This window comes from Peromyscus californicus, unplaced genomic scaffold (assembly GCF_007827085.1).
Source record: "Peromyscus californicus insignis strain IS unplaced genomic scaffold, ASM782708v3 Scaffold_11__1_contigs__length_118956290, whole genome shotgun sequence".
NCBI lineage: Eukaryota > Metazoa > Chordata > Mammalia > Rodentia > Cricetidae > Peromyscus > Peromyscus californicus.
Genome location: NW_026294402.1, coordinates 5494059 through 5505037, shown reverse-complemented (window position 1 = coordinate 5505037; position 10979 = coordinate 5494059). Strand labels below are relative to the sequence as shown.

The 10979-nt window shown below is 43.9% G+C and overlaps 1 long non-coding RNA gene across 1 annotated transcript; it reads right to left on the bottom strand.

Annotated features, from left to right (window-relative positions):
• Window positions 1-5573: 5573 nt before the first annotated feature.
• LOC128118993 (uncharacterized) lies at window positions 5574-10685 on the bottom strand. The gene is made up of 4 exons (XR_008221410.1): window positions 8287-10685; window positions 7509-7574; window positions 6045-6195; window positions 5574-5888 (listed from the first exon to the last, which is right to left on the bottom strand). It is a non-coding gene; the product is annotated as an uncharacterized LOC128118993 (long non-coding RNA).
• Window positions 10686-10979: the final 294 nt, after the last annotated feature.

Sequence of the window (10979 nt, the reverse complement as noted above, 5' to 3'; positions counted from 1 at the left end):
GTAGGTTTGCATCAAATTTTGAGGAAAATACCATGCATTGCACTTGTATTTATTTTTTTAATTGTCTTCTTGTTTAAGATTTGACTAATGTAAAATTTACTGAGAGAAAACTATTCTAAAATCTGAGGAACAGTGTCACTTTGTGAAACAGGTTAGTATGTTCTTTAGGACTTGTCAAAAATGTAGATTCAGATTTATTACTGTTCTCAAAATCCATTTTCATGTCAAACTCCAGCTAAAGATGGTTAGAACATTCTAAAAGATTTATTATGTTTAAGATCATTCCCTCACTGTTTTCAAGTGTGAATTGGGTCTCCATTTACATCAAGATGAATTTCAGGACAGTGCCTAAGCAAATGTCTGAGCAGCAGAGAGGTCAGTTAACATCAGCAAGGATACATGGCTACTTCTTGTCAATGGTGGCACAAGACAAAAACGTGAAGAGAGGCAATACCAAGAACGAGTCAACCACCACAGCCTCTGCATTCTGAACCATCTGAACAGAGTCTTAGGTTGATGTAAATAATGAAATTCCCCTGTTTGAAAGAATCCCAAAGAGGGAAAATAGTATTTTAATCTTACTTTATTTATTAGATTAAAAATATAATTCAAATATTAATGAAGTGAAATTATCACAGGCACTGTAAGCTAGACTGAAATATTTCTGCTGCTGAATAATCTCATCCTCATGACACCAGGGAGCTTTGAGCTCTGGCTTTCCTGTCATGGATTAGATGTGTAACTTCCCCATAAGCCCATGTGTTCTAACACCTGGTCTCCAGCACATGGTGTGTTGGGAAGGTTTGGGGGCATTAAGGAGTAAGTAGTTCACCAGGAAGCAGGCTTTGGGGCATGTAGCCTGGCCACACTTCCTATCCCATCTCTGTTCCCTGGTCCACAAATATGAGAAGCAGCCTTACATTCCAACTGCCATGTACCCCACTATAAAGAAATACATCTTCAAATTGTGAGCCAAAATCAACCCTGCTCCCTCAAGTTCTCAGGTGTTTTAATTACTTTTCTGTTACTATGAAGAGACACCATGACCAAGGCTACTTATGAAAGAAAGCATTTAATTGGGGGTTGATGACAGTTTCAGAAGGTGAGCCATGACTCTCATGGTGAGAAGCAGACAGCCTTGTGCTAAAGCAGCAACCCAGACCTTACATGTTGAGACAACAACAAGAAGACAAAGAAACACAGAGAGAGACAGACAGAGGCAGAGGCAGAGATGAGACAGAGCTAACTGGGAGTAGTGGGGATTTTGAAACCTCAAAGCCCACTCCCATTGACACACTCCTCCAACAAAGCCACACCTCCTAATCCTTTTCATATAGTTCCACCAACTAGGGACCAAGTGTTCAAACAGTGAGCCCATGGAGGCCACTGTTCAAATCACTACATTAGGTATTGGGTCACAGAAAGGAGAAGACTGGCCAAATAAATTGGTGGGCTCTGTGATTTTCTATGTGGGTTATTATTGTTACAACTGGAGTTGAAGGAGGTCAAGGATGGACCTAGGGAAAGGAAGCGTGAGATCTAATGGAAAAGCAAATGGACATGCAAGAGCAAACCCCATGTGTCTCATGTCACCAGTTAGTCCTGTTAAATAGCACATCTTCCCAAAGTCATCCAGAATCATCATCCAAACTGAACAATGTCCTGGCATGTGCTAAGAAACTTGCCAACAATGCTTACATGTACAGTTTGTAATTCCTCCTGTCAACATTTGCAACAGGCTCTGTACTATCATGGTCTATTGAGCATTGGCTTCTCTCACACTGAGTCACATCATTTCCCACCAAATGAGTTGTCACAGACAAAGATTTCATTTCACTCTTTATGCCTCTGTATAACAGAGCAGGAGTTTCCAGTACAGGAAGATTTTTACACAGCCAAGGAGTATTTGGCAATGTCAAGAGATATTTTTGTTATCACAATAAAGGGAATGTTCCCAGGACCCAGCAGGTAGAAACTAGGATGCTTCTAAACATCCTACTGTGCACACAAAAGGCCCCAAGCTAGTAACGATAGACACTAAATGCTACCAGTGGTGAAACTAAGACATAGTGAATTTAAAAACTTGGTTATTAAGTCATGAGAAATAAGTATTAAGTCAATTGAAGAAAAAAAGCTTCTAAAGCAAAGGAACAAGGCTTATTTAAACTACACACCCATCTGATTTTTTTTTAGAATTTTGTACATGAGTATTTACATTATTTCTAGCCCTAACTCCTCTCTTATCCCCTCCTGAATTCATGGCCCCTTATAATTGTTTTGAATATATGTATCTATGTATTATATAGCCTGCTGAGTCTATCTAGTGTTGCTCATAAGTACATGGGTTTAGGGTTAACCACTTAGGATCAGGTAACCTAATGGGTTTGTCCTAGAGAAAACTGCGTTTCCATCCTGCCGTAGCAGAAGCTCATCTAAAGACGGAGCCACGTGTAGTTTCTCATCCACTTCATCATGGCGACTGGTGGGATCCTAATACACATGACCATGCTGTTGAGATTCCACAGAACCAGCATTCCTGTCACTTTAACTCATCCATTTTCTTATAACTTAAGTGTGTTTTCTTTTATAACAGTAAGGATATATTTCCATTCATTAAATATTTTTAAAACATTAGTGTGTGCCAGATATCGTTGACATAGACATAAAAGTAAAAGACACAGAAATGACCCATGGGAAGTACAAGCCCAAACGAGGGAGAATCTGGGCAAAGACCCAATCATTTTTGTGCAATGTGCAAGTGTTACAACAGACTCTCAGAGAGGGTTGAGAAGCTGGCTGGGTCAGTCAGAGGAGGCTTTGGTCACAAAGAATAAATAGGTAGAACATGTTGAATATTTAGGAAGTGTGACTACAGTCTGAGATGTATGGTATGTGGGGAGAATTGCAGTCCACCAGATTTCTTATGTGCTTAAGGGATTACGTTTTTTCTAATATGCTTTTATGATCCTAGAACTCATTCCAAATTCATTCACATGAGCATACACTTTTATCAAATGTGAACAAATCAGGTGTTCTCTACAGTTCTTGTGATTAGGGTCAAAAGTTTGACTTAATAGCTTTTTTTTCCTGAGGAAAATGTCCACTCCCATGTCACCCATATTATGTGAGTTCTGATGATTCTGGTGATGCATCCACTATAGCCCATTTTAATAAAAATAAAGAATCATAGTTTATTAAAATGTCTTCATTCCCCTAGGCATTTCTCCATGAGATAATTTATGGAACCTTTATTTCCTAAATAGCAACACTCAGGAAGTATACATGTATTTCTTCAGGAACACTCCACAATAAAACAGTTCATAAAATATCCGTTAAGTAACAGGGGTCAGGCCAGGTACAGAATCCTTGAAGACAAAAGAGAGATTGGATCAACTATCCCTTCTTCCTTCCTTCCTTCCTTCCTTCCTTCCTTCCTTCCTTCCTTCCTTCCTTCCTTCCTTCCTTCCTTCCTTCCATTCACCTGATTCTGTTCAAATCCTTGGAACAGCTAAGTTCCAGCCACTACCTTACCCAGAACCCTTCTTCCATCCCCCAGGCAGCTTCCTGACCAGTCCTCCATCATTCTCCGTTGGCTGGAGATGGGGTAGCACAGATGAACCGTACGGTGGCTTGCTGACATGAGTTCCTTCCCTGCTCCCACAGAAGCCTGTCTCTCTCAACCATCTTATTCCCTCTCTTCTGTCCTTACAGATGCCCCCACAAGTTTCTTGAACATGAAACTTGCTTTGGTGTCTGCTTTTGGCACTTCCAGACTAACACAGGAGAACATTCTACAAATGCCATTAAGGACTTGGTCTGCTTGTCTCTCCTTCCCCTCCACTCCCCTCCCTCCCTGTCCTCTCCCCTCTTCTCCCTCTCCCTCTCTTTCTGACAGTTTCCATATGTAGTCCAAGCTGACTTGGAACTCTATATGAGCTCAGGCTGCCCTTGGACTCTCGCTTCAGTCTTCTGAGTGCAGAGATACCAACCATGTATCACCATACCCTGCAAGTCCTGGTTTTTGTAAGCAGAAGTTTCTCCTGGAATTTGTATCCAACTCTCCAGTAAATCACTTCAAGAAATGAGTTCTCCTTCTCACACTATCCCTGTATTTTTAGATGTAGAATTCTGTCTCCCAAGGCTCTTCCCATCCGCAAGACAATAAACATTTAAGAATAGACTCTACCAACAGGGTTCCCACCCAAAATCAGTTTCAAAATCAACTGGCAACTGAGAAAACAAAAAGAATCTTTCTGAGCATGGTTCTGTGTGGTCTCCCTGTGCGCAAAACCGTGTCCCTCCCTGCCTTCAGTTTCATTCTTAATAGTGCTGTAAATGAGCCAGGAGGGAGCTGGAAGCTTGTTCCCAAATACAGCCCACCCCAGACCAGTCTTTGTGTGGTCTTAACAAGGTTTGTAGATCACTGCCCTTACCCTTTTGGCTTTGTGATTTAACAGGAAGAGATGTTTGGGGCTTAATGGAAATATCTATAAATGAGATCTGCACTGTGCTAAACACTCTCTGTGTGAGCTAAAATTACGTACCTGTTTTAGTAAAAATACTCCCACTTTTAAGTAAGAAATAATTGGGTTTTGTTTTTTCAATTCCATTTATTTATTTGAAACAGGCTGAAATCACATGTGTTTATCATGTTCAATGTGATGTTATGAACACATATGCAAAAGGCAAACATCACCTGATCCACTTAGCCTGTGTTCAGCACAGTATTCACTGAGGGTCTCATACCATCTAGGTCATGTTTTGTTTCTAGTTCAGGCTGGCCTCTAACTCCTATGAGACAGGGATAACCTAGACCTTCTGACTTTCCTGCCTCTACTTCCTGGGTGCTGGGTATGGAACCCAGGGCCTTGTGCAAGCTGGGCAAGCAGTCCAACAAGTGAACTAGCCACCAGCCCTGTATCAGGCATCTGTATACGTGTTCTGCGTTACCCATCCTCACCTGGGAATAGTTATGATGCCATCAATACATTGCCTTTTCCCATGCTGGTCATGGAAGTTGGCTTCTCCAGGCTTTATTTTACCAAGTGTGTCCATGGTTCAATACCCGCAGAAAGCCCTGGGTTTAAAATGTGTACAGAAGTTAATAGAAAACTAAAAATGTTTTGACATCAGAACTTCTTGGGGTCCTCTAGAGGGAGGGATGTGGTGTTGAAAACATATGTGAGTTTATTACGTCAAAATGTATGGGGTCCATCCTATCCCTGCTAGAACCCTTTCCCCTAGGCATGTCTCGGGGATGAGCTCACATAGCCTAAGGCTGACGGGAAAATCTTGCTTTTCCATACTCCAAAGTCAGTTCCATAAAACTGGCCACAAGGGGTTGTCTGGGAACATAAAGGGAGAGGCCCCTCCCTGCCTCAGACTGACCTCTGTTACCCCTCCATGGAGTGTTCTGCTGTCAGAGCCCTCAAGACTGGAAATCATTTGACTTTAAAGCACATACAAGTGTTTAACTCTAGCTCCCTGCTTCAATTTCAAACATTGCAAGACCTAGCCTGTGAGGTGCGGTCCATTGTCGTCGTTCCCCCCCCCCCCCCCCCCCCACTCCAGCATCAACTGTAACTCATCAAGAGGTCAGGGTGGCTGTGAAAGGCAGGTCACAACCTGAATTCATTCTGCAAGGAAAAGGTTGGACTACATCCCAGTGTCTCCTTTGGTCACGCTAACACTTCCAAGCTCTCGCTAAGTAAAGTGTTCCTGTTTGTGTGACATACCACAAGCCCTGAGCCCACACGGCCCTTCTGTATGAAGGCCTCCAGGGTGGTAGCTTATCTTCAAATCTATTGCGTGTCATCATCCAGTGTGCAGCAAGCCTCTGCTGTTTACACCTCGGGGCCTCTTGGTACACGCTGAGGGCTGAGTAGAACCTAGAATGACATGGACAAAGAGTTAGAGACACAGGAAACATCTTTCCAGTTGCTCTCTGGAGTTTGGGTCTCATTTCCACATTGATGGACATAATAAACCCAGTCAGGGAAAATGGCCTAAATCAAATTGAAAATATTTCAGTGTGTGATGGATACCACTAATCCGGAGAATAAGGCTTGTGTAGAGTTCCTCTTGGTGGTGGTTTTCTTACAGTCTTGAGGCTCAGTATATCAGTCGTATGTAATTCAATAATCTTGCTTTTCCATACTCCAAAGTCAGTTCCATAAGACTGGCCACAGGGGTTGTCTGGGAACATAAAGGGAATTGTTGCCATACTGCACAATACTCATTTGTGGCACAAAGTTTCTTTGAAAAGTTTCTGTTGATTTTCTTCATGGGCCATTGCAGATCTGCTTCAATATTTAGTTATATTAATGTACTTATCACTCACTTCCCTCTACTAAGGATCTGAGGCTATGGCTTCATTCCAGGAACATGGGGTGTCTCAGGACACACAGGGCTTATTTTCTCTGCATATGTTGCTCATTCTTTACGTGCTCCCCGAACTGAAGCATGTGGTCTTTCCACGGAAACCACCAGTCCTTCTTCCTCTGCCACTTTATGGGAACAGGAAGAGAGCTGCTCGTTAGGGTGTAAAGGAGCCAAGGAAAGGCCTACAAAAGGGCCTATGCAGGCATACAGCAAAGTTAAGAAGGGATTTAGGGGACTGGAGAGATGACTCTGGGGTTAAGAGCTCTTGCTGCTCTTATAGAGGACCTAGTTCAGTCCCCAGCAGCCATCAGGTGGCTCACAACTTTCCCTAAGTTCTAAGGAGATCTAATTCCCTCCTCCATCCTCTGCCAGCACCAGGAACACATATGTACACATACATACATGCAGGCCAACACTCGTATACATAAAATACAAATAAGGGGCTGGAGAGATGGCTCAGAGGTTAAGAACACTGGCTGTTCTTCCAGAGGTCCTGAGTTCAATTCCCAGCACCCACATGGTGGCTCACAACCATCTGTAATGAGATCTGGCTCCCTCTTCTGGCCTGCAGGGATGCATGCAAACAGAACACTGTATACATAATAAATAAATGAGTCTTAAAAAAATGTTTTAAGCCGGGCGGTGGTGGCGCACGCCTTTAATCCCAGCACTCGGGAGGCAGAACCAGGTGGATCTCTGTGAGTTCGAGGCCAGCCTGGGCTACCAAGTGAGTTCCAGGACAGGCGCAAAGCTACACAGAGAAACCCTGTCTCGAAAAACCAAAAAAAAAAAAAAAAAAAAAAAAAGTTTTAAAAAAAAAAGAATATGGACATACTAATTTTAAAAAAAAAAAACACTCGGGAGGCAGAGCCAGGCGGATCTCTGTGAGTTCGAGGCCAGCCTGGTCTCCAAAGCGAGTTCCAGGAAAGGCGCAAAGCTACACAGAGAAACCCTGTCTCGAAAAAAACCCCAAAAAAAAAAAAATACAAATAAAATAAATACTTTTAAAAAGAAAAGATCCATAGAAAATAAAGACTGACTGAATAAGAATGTTAAGAACCAGAATATGTCACAAAAAAAAGTGTCTTTGACTTTCTTAAGTATCCACTTTACCCACACTCATTTACCTTGTTACTTGGCTACTCAGTGCTCCTCCATGTCCCCTTACCGATAGAAACATTGACACTCTTGGCCTGCAAAGACAAAGGCATTCTAGCTCATTACATTTCCTAGGAAACATTATAAACTATAGAAAATTTTGCAAGCTTAAATAATACTAACAATAAAATGAAATAAAGTTGCATGTGCAAACCTTAATGTCATAGTGAGGCTGAGAGATCCTCTATAGCACAAGAGTGTGACAGCTACTGGAGAGACTCTCGAAGCAGGCAGGCTTACCTCCTAGTATTAGAGATTCAGGGAATAGGAGGCATTCATCTTACCTATCAATACTGTTAAAATCAGTTCACAGGTGGGAGAAATTGGGCTTATTTGCTGAAAATCCATCTGCATTCCTTACTATGGCATTATCTCCTTCCGTTATAATTTACCTTATCCATCAGCTAGAGCACAAATCCCACTCTTCTCATACTCCATGCTGCAGCCTTGTGCATGGATCTGTCATTAGCACCCACCTTAATCAGCTGTCTATTACTGTCTTAAGCTAATGGTGGAGGGGCAGGCAGCATGTCATATTGCACTCGGCCCTCGGTGCCTAGCCCAGAGCTGGGCACTCAATAAGAGCTCTCGGGATATTGCTTTGATGTGATTGAATTGAAGGTGGCCACAGGGGGAGTGGAGAGAGGGAGGCAGGTGCTGACCCCCCGCTTTGCTTTCCTTTCCCTCTGTCCTTTGAAGGAAAGTCAGACCCGTGTTCTTAGAATCATCAATCTTCATTTTTCCCACCTGCAGTCAGAGCTCAGCTAACTCCAGTTAAGTTTGCAGAGATGTGCAGATGTTAGCCACACACATGGTCTCCTCGACAGCTCACACAGGAAAACCAAGGCTCTGTCCTGGTCGTCACAGCTTAAATGAGCCACTCTGGGTTTGTACCAGTCACCGACTGCTCCTTGTCCCTGTCAAACAGAGAAAATAGATACATGACCTATAGCTGCCACAAATGACAGTGTTCATGCTGCCAAGAATAGTACAAGCTGTTCCTGCTTTTCTTAACAGTCCATCAACCTGGATATGGAAAAGCCATTAGGGCATCTCTGCTGTGCCTCCTCTGTCTGCTCCATCCCCTCACCTCACTGCTGCCTAACTAGTTCTAAGTTAATTACAGCCGAGGACAGACCCTGCAGCTGATGGGAGACGATGACACACACGGGCAGATCCTGTCATTAGTGTCTTCCCCTCAAAACTGTTTTCCACAGCTTAGTTTCACCTGTAAGCCCTAATTAGAGCCAGCTCTGCTTGCTTTATTCACCAGGTGTTTATGAAGCAGCCACTGCAAAGATGAAGCTGTATCTGTAGCCACTGCAAAGGAGGGGGATGCAAACACTGCCCATGCCTCGTCTCCACTGTGCTCACTCACTCCTTTTTCCTAGGCACAGCAGTTGAAGATCAGGGCCAAAGGCTGGGAGGTGGTTCCAGAGAGCCCCTTGCTGCCGCTAAGTAGGACATCACCCGCCTAGTCATCTACTCATTCAACACTATTTACTAAGTACTCCCTGGACTCGGTGCTCCAGTAGTGTCCACTACTTAACTTCCACATCCAGTAAGGTCTTTGCATTAGAATTAGAATTAGCGGGGGTCCGGGGATGTCAGTGGGTAGGGAATGGGATTAGAGATCCTTCATTATCACTCGAGTCTCCATTCTTGCTTCAGAACTGGGCAAAGCTGGTTTCTTATAGGCTATTTTTTCTTCCTAAAGGAATAAATTCCATCTTTTCCAAGATCGATACCGTGAGCTATTGTTTTTGCTCCTGCGTCTGAGTCTCACTTCAGCGTTCTTCTAGTAACTCGCTTCCTGGAGTGTTTACAAACGCAAAACAAAGCAAAGCGCGGGACGTTTCAAAGATGACCAAGTATCTGTAATAAAGCCTGAGATGTCCTAAATTTCACGCAGAGCTGACCTGAGCCTTATGGTCCTGGAACTCTGGGACCCCTCGCCCAAGTCTGTCTTCAGGGGCCATGGGCTGATCTCCTGGGCAAGCAGCTATGCACCTGCAAGGATGACAATGGCGCCCTCTAGTGACGTTTTGTCACGATGCTGCTCGTTCTTGTCCTTGCCAGGCAGATGAAGAGACAATTTGTTCTTTTCCTAACTTCATGCGGATAGACAGGAGCAACTTGACCTGAGTCTGAGGATGACTTCCACACACTCCCATTGAGAGTCTCTTCTCCTGTCATTATAGTCTTGCATTCAGAAAGTACTAGTCTTTGCCTTAAATGAGCCGGGCTTTCAGTTCTGGTTTTAAGAACAATGGTTCACCTTCTTTTCTCTCAGCCTCCATGTGGGGACCAGTGTGAACATGAAATAAAAATGTGTGTGAAGCAGAATGAAGCACATAGAAAACAGGATCCAGTTGACAAGCATGCAGCATGAGGCCAGTCTCTTTGTTCCTTGCTCTAGGTAAAGGGACAATTTAATAACCAAATGGGACACGGGTGGTGACGAGGGCACGGTGACTCTAAGTAATTCTTTTTCATATTGAGTCGAAAGTTTGTCAAGGAAAGCTGAACATTTACTTTGCACATTTATCAGATTCTTCTGTGTGTCTGTAACTGGACCAGACGACGATGGGTCGATGGTGGGCCGGGCCACACCTTGCCCAGGCTACTCAGATGTGCATATCCTCGACCCTCTCCCTAAGCTTCAGTCTCCCTTCAGGACCCATAGGGTAACGGGAGTAGTCCCTGAGTCTCTTTGTTTTTCCCAGGGTGACCTCATTGGATAAATCTCCATTTTCTGCTTTCTACCATTAATTTGTCCTTTCTTGGCTGCTGAGAAGGGGAGCTGAACCTGGCTTGGGTCACAGGCTATGAGCCACAAGTTCTGTGGTCAGTGGTAAACCTTGGTCGCCAGGTTCCCATTAGAGATGGTGTCCATTATGCACCTTTCAGTAGTGAAGGGAAGAGAACCCACACTTGACCAGCCTCAACCTAAAGCATCTCTCAAGCAGTGGGGGCCAGGCCATTCTTTGTTCATCAGTGTTATGTTTTAGGTGTTTATATCCAATCACAATAAGCATATTGTCTGTCTTAGTCCTGGGCATGGTGATACAAAGCTAGGCTTCTCTCTGGGCTTATGCTTTCATGACTTCAGGACATCACAGCTCCTCCAACCTATCAGCTTTCTCCTGGGGGCTGTTGAAAGTGTGTGTGGGGGGGGGGGGGTGATGAGCTGTTTTCTTGCTGGGATAGGAACTGAAGATATCATAGTAGGTTGGCGATGCTGCAACAGACCTGCCTCGACACCATTAAACATGCACACAGCCTTCTCCAGCAAGAAAGGCAATTTCAGCCATGAAGTGGAGGCCTTCTGTTTCCAGCACCTGCTCTCCCTCCGTGGCCCCTACTCTTTTCAAGGGGACCTGCATTTAAGTCCCAAAGCTACCACACATTCTCTGTGTGGCTCTGATCTGACTGAGATG